Source organism: Epinephelus moara, chromosome 11 (assembly GCF_006386435.1).
Source record: "Epinephelus moara isolate mb chromosome 11, YSFRI_EMoa_1.0, whole genome shotgun sequence".
Lineage (NCBI taxonomy): Eukaryota > Metazoa > Chordata > Actinopteri > Perciformes > Serranidae > Epinephelus > Epinephelus moara.
The window spans coordinates 27431007-27447272 of record NC_065516.1 but is presented as its reverse complement, the minus strand read 5'-3'; the positions used below and the strand labels follow the sequence as shown (position 1 = coordinate 27447272).

At 42.1% G+C, this 16266-nt stretch overlaps 1 long non-coding RNA gene across 1 annotated transcript in view; it reads right to left on the bottom strand.

Moving 5' to 3' along the window:
• Nucleotides 1-6193: 6193 nt before the first annotated feature.
• Nucleotides 6194-16266, bottom strand: part of LOC126397908 (uncharacterized) — a 71254-nt gene continuing 61181 nt past the window's right edge. Inside the window, exons 2-3 of the long non-coding RNA XR_007570721.1 lie at nt 8673-8819; nt 6194-6334 (exon numbers count right to left, since the gene is read on the bottom strand). This is a non-coding gene — a long non-coding RNA (uncharacterized LOC126397908). The remainder of the gene's footprint in view (nt 6335-8672; nt 8820-16266) is intronic.

Sequence of the window (16266 nt, the reverse complement as noted above, 5' to 3'; positions counted from 1 at the left end):
TAAAAAATGCATACCAAACAAAAGTTCAGGTCTCAGGAGGAGGCTTTTCTTAAGCTCAATGCTCGACTGTGGCAGAAAAGTTTACGACTAATAAGAAGCATCCAGCATGTTCTTTACAATTACACAATAATTAAACAATGCATTTACTGCTGGTTGCACTGGTGGTCTTGAACTGGAAGTCAACTCCAGTTCTCACTGTCAGCAGCTCAAGATACAAGTGTTAGCTACATGTCTAGCATGTAAATGTGAAAACTATAATGGGCTAAATTAGCCGGGGGCCAAGAATAATCGTGAGCTGAGAATATGCCATGGGAAAACCATTATCCTGCAGATGCTTCCCAGATGAATGATCACATTAAAACAAAGGTGTTATGACATGAGAGGCCTTTAAAAATGTTAATTGTAAGCAAAAGGCCCTGGGCTTTCAAAGGCAAAATTGCTCCAACAGTTAAGAAACACTTTATGAGGAAATGCTACAGATGTGCAGCTGATACGGAGAGACAGACTCTCAGACTGCGATCATTAAGGGAAATGTGCCTTGCTAATGAGCTGGGTGAATTGGTCACACTGGTGATGAGTCAGACGGAGTACAGAGGGTTTGGTGTTGTGTCTCACTGTGACACAGACACAAGAACATACTCCTGAAATCACTGCCAACCTTCAGATGGATGAAAGCGGAGCAGTGGAAGCACTACTGGGAGCAGTAAAAGGAAAGGAGTTGGGGGCTCGCTGCGCTTGTTAACACCAACATAATGCAATCCTGGAAATATTTCTTTTTCACAGAGCACCTGCAGCTCAGATATTTAACTGACATAAGACTGCCAAAGGAGCAGAGTGATGTCAGACAATCCGTTACAGCTCAGCTACACAGTCCTGATGACTGAGACAAGTTTTTAAAATAATAATAAGTTGTTTTTAGCGGCATGAACTGAGCGGCCACTTTGGTCCGGCCTGAAATATAGATTGCCATGAAATGTTTTACAGAATCCATGTTGGATGATGAACCTCTGGTGATCCTCCAAATACTCTCAAGCACAGCTATAAAGACCAAATGTAAATGTGTCCAGTGCTTTTGGTTTGTGACCGAATACCTGCAGAATTATGACATGTGTCAGCCTCCGTCATACTTTGTTCTAAGTGCTAATTAGCAAATGTTATATAATGTGCTCAACTGAGCTGGCAAACATGGCAATTATGCTTGCTAGAAGTCAGCATGTTAGCATTGTCATTGTGAGCGTGTTGGCATGCTGACGTTAGCATTTAGCTCAAAGCACAGCTGTGTCAAAGCACAGCCAGAGCTGCTAGCGTAGCTGTAGAATTAGTCTTTTTTAAAAGTTTGATTGTTGCTCATTAAAGCATGAATATTTAACCTGACAGAAAAATGTTGAAGCTATATTCTCAGTCCACCATGCTGCCTTCGTTCCACAAGTATGTCAAATCCCCAACTATGAAAAGTAAATGTATAAATTTAAGGCTTGCACCATCGCCTTGCCTGCATACACAATCAGAAGACACCTGAGATCATGTGGTCATGCATAAAATAACATCAAGCCTCATGCCCTAAGAAACAGGGACTGTGTAACATATGGGAACCTCACAGATAGATGCACAGACAAATGGACAAAGTGTTTTCAGAGAGCAACCTGGCAGCATTGCCTCCTAGACAATGTGTCATTTCCTGGCAGCCCCCCCTGCGCACACATGTGACGGCATCACAGGAAGTATACCTGCTGCTCTTGACCCTGACTCATAAACCAAACTGCCAAGTGGGGTGAGAATGATGTACACCATGTTTATATGTGTGTTGCATGAGTGTGAGAGGATGTAATAGGTCACACCCTCTGATATTTACTGTATGTTGGCCTTTTAGTATAAGTCACATCCAGTTAGTGTGATCTTCCTCCAGAACATAAAGTACCACGCAATCTGACTCATTTTGTTCTGCAGAAGTAGAGCAGACTTTAGCACAGACGTAGTCAACAGTATGGGAACATCATGGGAATTTTTAAGATGAAATAAGTATCAACACACACATCCATTGATCAAGAATCATGGTTGATAACACAATGTGCAACATGACGTAATGTTACATGACAACATGACATAGTGATGTTATGTACATAACTTAAAATAATTCAACACTGACTTATGGTTTCACATGGGACACAAACGGCGGCCTCCTGGGTCAAAGTCCTGTGTTTGTTTAACCCTCTGAAACCCAGAGCGACATCTCTTTTCTTGTGCTGCTTTCAGACGCCTTTCCCAAGTATTGAAACCTGAACTCTGAGCAAATTGGTGCAGTTTCTATCAAAAATATGGGAAAAAGATCAGAGTGTAACTCGGTCAGAAATGTCCCACAAATTCCAAAAAAAAGGGGGGAGGAAATGAAAAAGCTAGGGAAAAATATATTTATAATTATCATTATTATTATTATTATTATTACATTTTAAAATTATGTTATAGAATTATTATAATTTTTGAGCACTTTTTCAAGGTCTTTTCGTTCTTTGTTTGTTTTTAACTTTTTGTTTTTTTCACCAATTCTCTTGTTTTTAATTTTCTCTTTTTACTAATTTCTTGCTTGATTCAAAACACTCCCAAAACACACACTAAACACACATTAAACATGGCTTAATGACGACAGTTTCAAACACAAGTACACAAATCAGCTTCACTATAACTCGCAGCATTCACAGACAAACACTTGTCTTTATCTGGACACATTTTCCCCACAAATACAACATGCTAATGTTTTTAGCACAAGCCTATGGCATTTTACATTGTATAAATTAGCCTAGCAGCTAGCAGACTTTTCCTCTACTCACATGAAACCAGGGACAACAGCAACATTTAACAAAGGTAATGTTACAAAATTCGGCTCCATTACAGCTCACAAGGTTCAAAAATAAAACAACTGTCTTATACTAAACATGTTTTCCAGACAAATACAACATGCTAACGGTATTAGTACAAGCCTATGGCATTTTACATTGTATAAATTAGCCTAGCGACGAGGGGAGATTTCCTCTGCTCATATGAAGCCAGGATAAATCACACACAAGACTTAAAATGCTATTTTCGTGGAGGCTTTATTGTCCTCACAGTTTATTGTTTCTTATCTGTGAAATTAAATTGCATCGCCGTGACATGTAGTTACATTTCTGGGAAGGTGCACATCAGGCTACAGCGTAGGGTACGGCGTCAAGTCGATGCAGAAGTATAAATCCCGCATAAAACATAATTCATAACATCTGATGTTTGTGGTTTGCAGAAACATATAATGCCATAATTGTCTTCTGGTGACTTGGCTGGTTTGTTTGACCCGTCCACCACCCTGACCTTCCTTCCTCCTCGCTCCTAATACGACGTGACCTCACTTCCTTTTTTTCTCCCATCATGTGATGGAGGACAGACTGTAGCACATGGATCACGTGATCACAGCCTGCATTGATATTTTTAAAAATGATCACAGTAGAAACATAAATCACTTGAACCAGGTGAGAGTTCATGACATGATCCTTATGTCTGCTCAATCTGAGTACATAACCCAAATGGATCGTCATGCACATCAAGCAGATTTTCCATCTCAGGCACTGCGAGGACTGTTTCTCTTTCACTAAAGCCTGTACTGATGAAAGCCCTGCCTTTAATACACAGATCAGTTCAAGTGTGAAGGTCTTTCACTCTATTCATGTACATATCTCAACAGAGTTTAAAGATACTTTGGCAGAGGAGAAGGCAACTTCACACATTTTTTAACAACAAAATTAATGAGCAAACAGACTCTCTATTCATGTTTAATTGGAGAGTACTGTGGGTAAGAGAAATATAAACCAGGAAATACAAACTGTAGATGTTGAATATTTACTATTGGCAGTTTGAGACTGTTACATCTATCTTACATATGTGGGATGTTGGTAGATTCCCAATGTTGGGTAAATGGAAGAGGTGAGCACCATGGCAGCAGCTGATGGTGTCAGACTGAACCATGTGTTTACACACACACACACACACACACACACACACACACACACACACACACACACACAGTAAATTTCACACTGTGGATTTGTCATTATGTAACTGCAGGCAGGTTTGTGGATCAAGTGAGGATTATTGACCCCAGGTGGGAGAGCAGATTTCTATCCTGCGTTTGGGTCGTCTCCAGTGTGCTGCGCGGGTCAGCGATCTCTTCTCCCGGAGGATGATGAGCTGGCCTTGATGAACAGCTCACAGCGCAACATAATGCCATACCGAATGAAAGCAGCCCAGGGGAGCGTTGTTGTTTGTGTGCAGCGTGGCAGCAGCACAGGTTCAAATAAATGATAAGAAGATATATTCATTTGGAACAGACAGCTGAAGATATCTGCAAATATTACATTACCTATGTATAGAATATTTTGAAGCTGGAGGCATTAGTCCAGCCGATCAACAAGTAGGTGTTTACATGCAGATGGCGGCTCAAAGTTTGCACTGTTACGTTATTTGTCTTTATTTTTTTCCAGAAAACATGCGACAGATGAGAGATGACAATATATTCTGATTGTCATCAATATGCAGCCTCTATCAATTTGTTGTGCTGGCGTGTGGTTCTCTGTGTGCTCACTTGATGGACTTACAAGGCCGGCTGAGCTTCTCATCATCATTAATCCCCATTATGAAAGCAAACAATGATATTTGACAGTAATAGTGCTCAATTGCTCTCATTGCATTGTGTAATGAATTCAGTGAATGTCCTCCGTCGGTGGCCTGCCGCTGAGCCCAACAGCTGCAGCTGCTATCTTACTATCAGTGCCGCACATTACTATCTGCATTATTATCCATTTGACCCAGTATGGGCGTTCAGCACATGGGTGCTTGGAGCTTTATCTAAAGCTATGATAGGCAATCTGTGAGTGCTGTAATCAATGGCTAATAACCATCCAGGCAGCTGAGCCTGTCATTTGGACAGCCAGGTGGAATTGGATTATCTGATTGGGTCGCTTATGATGTGTCTGGGTGGGTACTGAGCGCTGTGGCCAGCTGCAGGGTGGATGTTCCAAGTGGGAACAGAGTAATCGCTCCGCTGGCACATGGGTGCCAGTGTGGTGGGTTACTGGGAGGTGAGAGAGGCTCAGAACATGCAAACATAGTCTGAGACTTGACCTGGAGACAGCTGCTGAGGTTCTGAATTGGGGCTGCTCGCTAATATATTCATATTTAGCACTCCATACATTGAGCACTGAGGTAACAGGGTTTACTAACTTGAGTCCTCGAAAATAGGAACGAATTGAAACCATGACCCTGGTACTCCAGCAGTGTACCAAGAGGACAGAGGGAGGCCAGGCTACAGCTGGATGTCCTCCCTGTCCCACATACCCCCAGGGCATGGATGCCTAAGCGAGGAGAAACAGGAGGCTCATGGTCTCTGGAAAACAGCTGGGTTAATGGCCATTGCAGAGGAGGACACGCCAGGTATCCCTGAACCCCAGAAGCAACCCTTGAACCACTGCTAGTGCGTCCCGCCGCTACGTTCACATTACACAGTCAGCACAGAGACAATATCCCCGTTTGCACCTAACACTTTCAGTATGGTACCTCTGGAACCAAAAGTAACCCTTCAGACATGGTACCTTGACCCTAGTGTTTCCACCACAAACAGTACTCTTTCATGTGGACGGGGTTGTTGTCACTCACTGCTCTGTCCAGCACACTGTATTTCCTCCTTTATCAGTCTGCACCTTGTTTATCGTCCACAGAACGAGGCTGCACGCCGACATTTTCAGAACAAAATGAAACAGGCTGCAGTGAGAGTCTCTCCCAAAAGGGAATTTAAAAATAGCAGGTTGGTGCATTTAGTCCTTCTCAGGCAAGCTCAGGGGTTTAGTGCTGCCGGAGCCCACAGGAAAAACGCTCTGCGACGCTTTTTTTTTTTTTCGCCAAGTGAGGATTAAAACGCTTGAAGAAACGGTAAATGAAACTTTGTGGCACTTAGTGCTCTATCACTGCTGTAAATGATTAACTTAACTTTCATGTTTTATCTTAATCATGCTTATTTTGAAATCTCATTATTTGGCATTGGGAAGCCTAAATTATGAGGTTTCAGTCACTATTTTTGTACGCTTGTATGATTAAAAACTCCTAGAGATATTAATCTAAATAAATCCAGCAAAATGTGCACAAAGAATTGTGGGTACTTTGTGGTTACCTGTTGAGGATACACATGTGCATCCTTGGACTCAGTCCTCGGTAGAATCTGAAGGGTCCTTGACATTGGAACAGTCCTTCGGCGGGATTTGATGACGTCCTTGAAATTCAGCCATTTAAGGACCCTTCCCTGACTTTGAGAAACTTCCTGTGGGTTGAAACATAAATAAATGCATTAAAGGGATAGTCTACGATTCTAATCTTATACACTTTCTGTTAAATTCAGTGAATATTTTCCAACAGTCCGGTGGCTGTGGCTCTGTCTGTCCCACTGTTTGTTACCATTTACAGAGCCAGACTCGCTGACTGCACCTTTAAGGTTTTATTTGACAGACCAGAATAGTTAATTTGCAAAGCAGCTGTCAAATAATCTAAATCCCACTAAGTAGTTTCAGATTTGGTTTGCCCCATTTAAACAAAAACAGCTCTTTGTTTAGTGTGTGTGCAGTGTTACATCAAACTCTTTGGCTCTGTGTCTCTGTCTCTCTCCGTCCATCCCTCCATCCCTCCATCCCTGACAGCCTCTTTGATTGAGATCATGCTGTCATCTGCTTTCAGTGTTACTCACACTCAGAAATGGGACATGTCCCTCCCACCGCAATCTGTCTCTGTTACAGAGCTGACATTGGGGAGGGACTCCGGTCACTTTGCACACTTCTTTTTCCTTCTCTCTTTCTCTCTCTTTCCCTCTCTCTGTCTTTCTCTCTCCCCTCTCTCCACCCACTCGTCATTTGGTGCCCAGATGGAGCCGTTGCAGGCGAAGGAAGCTTTAGCTGTGCACCCTACTTTTTGCAGAAAAATTTGCTGCAGGGCAAGGGGAGGAAAAAAATATCAATGAACACCTTCTGCTGTAATCGGTGTCCAGTAGAGTAAGCAGAACTCGGAGCACCGAACCGTGGTCGATTGCTTTAAAGGGATACTTTCATTTTCAACCAGCTTTGTATCATAATAATGTAGGCAGATAAATGAACTGTAGTAACATTGACTCCATCTTAGGGCTGTTATGGGCTGTATGCCCGCCACCCTGGACACAAAGAGTGTGGACGCGGATCAAGATAAACCAATGTGATCTCAAGTGGGCTGGACCAGTAAATTATTGTATGTGTATCAATACCAACACCTTTAAATTGTTCCCTTTTCTTAAGCAGGATTTAAACTTGTGCGTCAAGTCTATACAGAGCCTACGCTTTAACCTACACACGTGGCCTACGCTGTTGTGAGCATTTATACTTGTGGTGGTGTGTCTGTGTCACTCTGCAGTTACACCTCCAAAACACTAGTTGGCAGCGGGGTTTCTGTGAAGAGTTATAAAGTTAAATTGATTCAAAACACACATTAAACACACATTAAACATAGCTTTAAAGCAACGATTTCAAACACAAATACACAAATCAGCTTCACTATAACTCGCAGCATTCACAGACAAACACTTGTCTTTATCTGGACACATTTTCCCCACAAATACAACATGCTAACATTATTAGCACAAGCCTATGGCATTTTACGTTGTATAAATTAGCCTAGCAGTTAGCCGACTTTTCCTCTACTCATATGAAACCAGGGACAACAGCAACATTTAACAAAGGTAATGTTACAAAATTCAGCTCCGTTACAGTTCACAAGATTCACAGACAAAACAGCTGCGTTATACTAAACATGTTTTCCAAACAAATACAACATGCTAACGTTATTAGCACAAGCCTATGGCATTTTACATTGTATAAATTAGCCTAGCGACTAGCAGAGATTTCCTCTGCTCATATGAAGCCAGGATAAATCACACACAAGACTTAAAATGCTATTTTTGTGGAGGCTTTATTGTCTTTACAATTGACTGTTATCTCTGAAATTGAAGTAAATAAAAGCTAAAATAAACAGACAGGAGGTCTGCATCGCTAGGATGTGTTACATATCAGGGGAGGTGCATGTCAGGCTACGGCGTAGGCCGTTTGACGCAGAAATATAATTACCACTTCAGTGAAAGAAGTGCATTCTAAATATGTTCATTTACAAAACACAGCCTGAAATGTCTTAAGGAAATAACTGAAATTTCAACAATATGTCTCATTTTTGCTTTTTTACTCATTTTCTCATTCAGTTTACTACTCATTGTCATTACACTTGCATTTTTTCATTGCATTATTACCAATCCATTATTCCACTCCTGTGCATCAATGCTGGCATCACCACACCAAAGTGAAGTGGAAGCTACTGGCAGCAGCAGGGTAGGTTACCCCCTGCCTTACAAATCATTTATGGATCAAATATTTTGGCAGCGCCTTATAAATAAGGTTCCACCAATATTGTTTTAAGATAGAAGTCTGATACAGGTCATTTTGTACTGAGGCTGCTGGTTGACAATATTTTTGCACAATGGTAATTATCTTTAAATATGACCACAAAAGGAATTCAGTGTTTTTTCTGAGAGCTGTATTCTGGTCAGGGTGGAAAAGCCTCTTTAGCTGCATTTTAAATGAAGTACTCACTGTTTAACTTGCTCCTGAAACCTGGCAACTCTGAGCCTTCACAAGTGCATCAGTATTAGGTGTCCAGAGTTATTCAGTGGGCTGGATTGGACTGTTTGCTGGGCTGGTTCTGGACCCTGGCCCGTATGTTTGACACCCCTGCTTCATCTAAAAATACAAATAAAAGAGACAGAGGGAGAGAGATGAGAAGTACTGTATGAGGATGTTGAAAATATATTTAATCGCCAATGAAAGTTAGTTAGGATATGCAACATTTGCCTAATTTACCATGACTAGGAATGGGTACCGAACCCATTTCGGTGTCAGGAATATTCATTCATTCGTAACCGCTCATTCTGTTGGGAGTCGCTGAGGAACTGGATCACATCCCAGCTGTGTCTTAAGTTTCTCAGTTACATTACTCACTTCTCGGAGGAGTAAATGTTACAGTTAGAATGCATGTATTTACACTCAGTGATTCAACTGTCTGAATTAGATTTGATGACTAAATGTTTCACTGCTTGTTCAAACACACTTCTAGGTCAATTGTTGAAAGTGTGAATGCATGACTGTAATATTTGCAATTCACATCAAACTTTACCAGAATACAAAGTCAATATATTGGAGAATATTTAGAGCTCCAAGACTATATTGCCATTGCTCATTCATGACCTTATTAAAGTTCTGTATTTCCACTCATTTATGTTTTGGTATGAAAGTGTGATCACAGTGATGCAGCACAGTACCAGAGTATCCAGCCATGAGCACTCTGTTCCTGTGCAGCTCAGTTGGTAAAGCTTGTTATTGTAAAAGCCTGTGGTTTGCTCACCACAGGAGACAGCCATGCTGAAATGCATGCTCTGCTTTGAACAAGGGCACCTGGCTCAGCAACACCAGCGTAACATGTACTGGATGATCCTGTAAAGGAGGTCGCTCTCTGCGGAGATGAAATGTGCTTCAGCATGTTGTCAAAAATGAAAACAACAGAAGCTGGCGAGGGAGTCCCATCAGGGAGGAAGTGTGGAGCTTGGATTGGATTACAGGTCATTTTCAAAACATATCCTCCCTCACATTCTGTTCAGGCTACACTTCCCAGGTTCTCAGAGAAAACTGGTGCTGCACTGTGCACTGCAGAGTTTTCTTCTCACTCAACAACATGCAAGATTAAACCAAGGCCAAACATCTGGCCGTGGAGGAAAGAGCTCTCTCAACTATGGGTGGATAGAAAAAGTTACCTCGGGACTTCCTTGGTATTTCTCCTGCCATGTGTATTTCTTTAATAAAGAACACTGGTTTGAGAAAGAAACTCACTACATGCACAAAATGAATGCACTATGAGAAATACATAAAACATTTTGGTTCAACATGTCTTCATTTTATGGTTGGATATGATATCTAATAAAAATTCTAACTAATGAATAGACCCTTTTACAGCCGCTGTCACAACGACGTCAGTTAGATAGCTGGAGACAAAACACGACTCTCCCCCACAGGGCTGTCGGCTACATACGAGAATGATAAAATGTTGTCTTGTTGTGTTATTGGGAGCCAGAATAGAAGGAGTCATAGCTCAAAACCAGCCGCTACTGCCCGTCAACAAAAACAAAGACAACTATGGTTAAATGTGATAAGACCAAAGGACTGGACGGAGGCCATCATCAAAAATGCTCACATGTGCAGCGCACACTTCATATCAGGTTAGGGGAAAAGTATTTCCTGTTGTAGGGATGAATAACATTATGTGTATGAAGGGTTATCATGTCCACCTCATCAGAAACTGGGGAGAGATTAAGAGGAATATTGGATTTCCCTGCAACGCTAACTTTTTAGCTCATTAGCTAACGTTAGCTTCGATGGCAAAGCAAACTGGAGGAAACTGTTCAAGTGTCGTCCTCCTTTGTAAGATTGGCTTTCTGTGGTCATTGTTTACTTATTCAAGTAATACTGACCGGAGAGTGAGTGACCTGACATGGTGCGTTCGTTCGGCTGCCGTAGAATGGCAACGAGGATGTCAGCCGACCAACACTCGCTACACGGTCCCTGGTTGCGGCGGTTTGCGATGCTGGCCAGCTAGGAATGAACTAGCAGCCAGTACAGTACAGTCCTCTCTCAGCTAGCTAACATTTAGCCGTGTTACTTACTGATCCATTAGAAAGAAAGCTAGCTGGACACCGGTTCGGAAGCCTCTTTGGTCACGGAGCTCCCTCCATCTCTTGAACGCCTGACTGAGGTTTACTCTTGTTTTTCCTCTTCTTTTGTCACTCTCCTTTTTGTGCATCCTCGCCTCCTCAGACAGAGGAGCTTGTTTTCTTTTGGGAGGCCGTTTTTCACTTATCTCCAAACTTTGTCCATCTGCCATTGTGCTCATGACTCAACTATCTCATGCCCCGGCCAGTTCCTCATAAGGACCAGCTCCAGTCCCTGATTGGCTGACCGACCAGTTTGGTAATACATGACGCATTTCCTGCCGTAAAGCAGATTTGGCAGAAGCTTATTGCAAAGCCATTAAGTAACCTATGTAAACGCTGATAGTCAAAAATGCTGTCTGTTGCTTCTTTAAGTAAGTGAGAGTACTCAATCCTTTGTCAGACAAATGGGCTGTAAGTCCAAAGGGTCATGTATCAGACTTTTTGGGGGTTTGGAATAATGAGCCGTCGAATCAATTGGCAGTCCCCAAAGCTGCCCCAGCCAAAAAGTTAGCACCCTCACATAAAGGAACAGAATTGTTTTAGTGTCGCAGGAAAGGGTTGTTCATCCTAGTGTTAGAAATACAAGGAAAAGTTTAAGATCAGTCAGTTTGGCTGTTTTATTTGAACTGCTTAGCCTACAGAAGTAGACAAGCAGATCAGAGATGAGGTTTATTCTTTCTTCAAACAGCATGTTTCACTTTGAAAGAGAAAGAGGATAGAGAAAAGATGTGTTTTGCAAATGTAAGGCTATCCTGGATAACGAGTCTGGCTGAAGTGCTGGAATATAAACGTAAGAAACATAAAACTATAACATTAAATCCAATGAAGCAGTATAGTAGCGACTATGTAGTAGCATCTATGTCTGGCTCCCACACAGTGGGTGTGCTGGTTGTGAACAGGGCTTTCTTAAATGTAACGAGTTACTGGCAATAAAATGTAGAACGAAATGTCTGTAAAGGAGCAGAATAAAAAGTCAGAGAACTATTACTTAGGCACTGCTCCCCTGATCATTAATAGCACATTTCATGATTTTTATAAATCCCTCTTCACCTCCAAGTGAAGTAAGAGCTCAGGAGCAGATTTATGACATAGTTGGAGAGGAGCTCCCAGCCCGCTGTGTCAGAATATGAACACCCGCTCTTCCAAATGTTCATTTTACCAAAGAGGAAATTTGGGAGGCCATTCTGTTAATGCCCTCTGGCAAAGCACCTGGTTTAAACAGGTTCTCATTAACATTTTATAAAAGTCTTGGCCTGAATTATTCCCTGGTTTAGTGCCTGTAATAAACAGTCTACTGGGGGAAGATAATGTAGGAACTGCTGACAATATCCTTCATCCAATGATCCACATGAGTGATCTAACCGGCCGTTTAGGAGACTGTGTGGATAACCTAGAGATAGTGGCCAAAACACCCAGACAATTAATTGCTATATCACCCGAAAAGACGGTTAATATTTAGAAATAACAGCTATAATTGAAATCAGTCTACAGCTGCCATGGGACGTAGGCTCAACCCTCAACAGCAATACAAAGAAAAATCCATCTCCGAAGGGGCAAGAGTCTGACAATCAGAGTCAAGCTTCATTACCACTGTGCTACATAAATACACAGGTAAGTAAGGTTCACAAGTTGTCCAAAAAATCTCAAGGAAATGTAGAAAAAAACTGAAGTAAAGACCACGTTGAGGGAAAGTGAGGACCTTTTTTATTACCTGTATTCTAGTCTGAGTGGGCGGAAGTTCGCTACAGAGATCAGCCTCTCATTGGGCGGAACGAGCCACCCGCTCAAGTCCCGCCCTACCACCTCTGGTTGTGTAGCAGTTTTCAACCGTTTTCAACACGTTCTTTACTAACTTTTGCAGTGTTTGATCTTGCGGGGATGTAGCCATTTTTCTGCCATGGTTCGCGTCCTATAGGTGATATTTTTGTGGGCGTGTTACACCAAAACCTGTTTCCCCCCGGCAATATTTTTGCAAGCGCACCGTTGCTGTGGCACCGACAAGAACGATTGTGATTGGTTGAAAGAAATACAAGCAGCCGGGCTGTTTTTTTTCTCCAATCTTAAAGTGAGAGTCGGCCCAGCCAGACCTTTCTTTTCTTGAGAAAGGTCTGGTGAGCGAGACTACCTGTATTCAAACAGGTAAATGAAGCTCAGCATAAGTTCAATGAGGAAGACTTTCTTTATGCTATATGCATTCACAAGTCTTTCCCTCTCCGCTTGCCACGATCTGCCATTCGTGTCGCTGCTGCCAAACTTTAAATCTGTTTTCCTCTCTGCTCCTGTCAGCTGTCATTTTAGGGGGAATCATTGTTTAATATGTACGAAAACCGAAGCCAGGTTAGCTGTTTGCCATGTTACCAGCGTTTGTGCTAGACTAAAGCTGTAGCTTCGTATTTACCAGACAGATATATTAAAATGTCATTTTTATCTTTAAGACAACATTACAGAACTTCTTGAAGTGCATTTTCAAAAGCATGGTTGTAAATTAGCTTTATACTTTTTTAAGATGTCAGAAGAGCTCTTCCAACAGAATCTCAAGTTAGACATTAGATCCACCGAACCAGAAAACTGCTCGCCAGCAGCCAGCAGTATTTGTTATGTAGCGTGTGGTGGAAAATATTTTATTAGTACAAGCTGAAAGCCTTCCAAAGTTTCTTTTCTGTCAAATATGAAAAGGATCATAAAACAACAGGTTGCTCTTCAATTATTTTTTATCTCTCCTTCAGGCGAAGCGGTTGAGGTGCGCTCAGAACTTGCTGAAACCCTGCATTGTGGCCATCACTGCTGCTTGTGCATGATTGAATTGGGGAAACTTTTACGATGACAGTGCACCTATGAGAGCAATAATAATAAACCTAATCTTAATACGCAGAGAGGAGTTATGAAGGCACTACTAAAAAAAGACATTAACCCCCTATTGTTTGTGTCGCATGCTGCAGGCAGGAGCCAAGGAAGTGGCTGGAGGAAAAGAAAAACACCTAATCATGATCAATAAAAACCTAATACACTGCTGCTTGTGTAGCAATGCCAGTTAAGAGAGGACATGATTTTATGGAGTCGGAGAATACTGTGGCATAAAAATCAAGCCGGTATGATTGCCTCAAAGGAGTGTTTTTATGTCCGAACCCTGTGAAACCTTGAAAAATTGGACACACTGGGGGGTTATGGGTGTTATCAACCCCTGACACTCTGCTGGAGATAGTCAGAATGAGTCCCATCTCCCTCCACTCCTGAGAGCCCTGCAGTACTGTATATTTTCACCTGGGTCATGATGCACTTATAGGAGAAAGTAATTGAGTAGAATTTGATTCAACTTCATGGCACTCACCGGGCAGGAAATGCTACACCGTCTCTCAGAGGGAGGTCAACTGAGACAGTTTACAATTTAGCTCAATATGTGCAGTTAACCGTGCCTTGAAAGTTGAGGCCTCACAATTTCTTTCGTTGAGGAGAGGTCTTGTCTGTGTAGCTGCATCGACGTTTCAGTACAAACTCTTCTCCCAACAATCCTCTGTGCCTCAAGGCTGGTGTGTCAAGGACAAGGGAGCTGTAAATCTGAGTGGGAGGGTTGGACAGCAGTGTACGGCACTCGGTCCTGTCAACAGCCGTGTCCTGCCTTTGACTTATATCTGACATACCCCTGATGAGGTTTCCATTGACCTGTCATCGCCATCTCGTCTCACTCTCCAATGCTCTTACCTTTTCTCTCCTGTCTGCCTCCGTTTCACATTAACTCGGCTGAAAGCTGCATTTGAAAGCACCGCATAGCATCTACCTAACTCATCGGAAACACAAAATGAATCTCAGCACTTCAATCATCATGACAGTCTCTGGTGATCAATGATGACTTCACCAAGCAACGGTCTCATTAGGCCAGCCAAAGGGTTAGTGCTCCCATATACGTATCCTTGCTTATAACTGCAGACTCACTGGGTTAATTGTGCCCCTCAAGGGTATCACTACCTCCGAACTGCTTATTCGTCATATGAGTGATTGGCTCAATGAGAAACTGAAGAATGCCATCTACTCTGAGGCCCCTTGGGGTGAACAGGAGGACAGCTGAGGATATTACGCTATAGATCTATTTAAAAGTCACAGAAGGGAGCTGCGTTTGAGGCAACATGGTGATAGCTCTTAATAGAAGCAACCTGGGATAGAACTGGAACTGTGTGTTAGCCAGGTGGACCGAGGTTGTGTGATTGTGTTAAACCAGCTTTGGCACCTGATTTCGATTTAGTTCTAGTAACATTTCAGTCATCTGATCATTGTTAGTTTTACTCTAGTTTCATTTGATAAAACTTAGCAGTTTCTATCAGGTTTGTATCCATCCGTAAAGAAATGCACTTCCTTGCGTTGGACACTAGGGGCATCATCCATATATTTATGGCTCTACAGACACCAGTCACATTTGTAAGTGGAAATGAGGTGTAAGAAGCTCAAAGATAAACATGATAATGTCTCATTATTTACCTCATTTGTCTCTCTCACAAGCACCACTGACTTCTGAGACAATGCTATTATCTTTGCAGCTTAAATTCTGCTTTTAAGGTCAGCGCACACTCTCATTGTGATTAACTCGTCATATTATTCAATAAATAACTCAGCAAATTATAATTAACCTCCTTCCCTTGCAGAGAGTCACAAACTGACCTTGCCCCTTGAGGTACATCTTTGACTAATATTGTGGAAAGATGAATCTTTTATGATCGATGAGGCTGGCTGTATGAAAAGCCATTTGGTAAAGAGCGGTTTGATGTGTCAAAACATCCTGCCTCTTATCTCACCAGTTAGAAAATGTTCTTTTTCCCTTCACAGTCTTAAAGGTTCTTGTTTTATCCATCTGGCGCGGCAGTCTGGGCCCAAATGGCCGATGACGAGATACTGTGTGCACTGTGCACTCCCCGGAGAGGAAGAAAGAGACGAGGAGCCAAAGAAACATTCATAAGACGAGGTGGGTGGGTGAACTATGTCGTCTACTGAGTGATTATCATAAGGCATCACAACCTGTCCATTGATCATCATCAAAAGACAGAAACACACAAGATTTTTTCCCCAAATGGTTTAAATTTGTCAGTCATACGTCTATACTTGATCACTAGCACGGTATGCACAACATGTGTGTTTGATTTTATCAGCAACAAGCCCCTTTTCAGGAAACGTCTCAGACTTTTTTTCCTCTTGGCGTATATATGGAGCTGTTTAATGGGATTTGCCTTTCAGCTGCTTTCTATATGTTTTACCACAAAAATGCATTTGTACTTTGGATCAGCCATTCACAGCACATTCTGCACACTGGGCTTCCACGGATCCTTTCAATCAGTGTCCGCTTTGCTGAATAATTAACACAATATGTTCGGGGTTTAAATTCCATATATGCACAGCTATAGCCAGGGGTTTTCAAAATATGGTCACAAGTCCTTCATGCA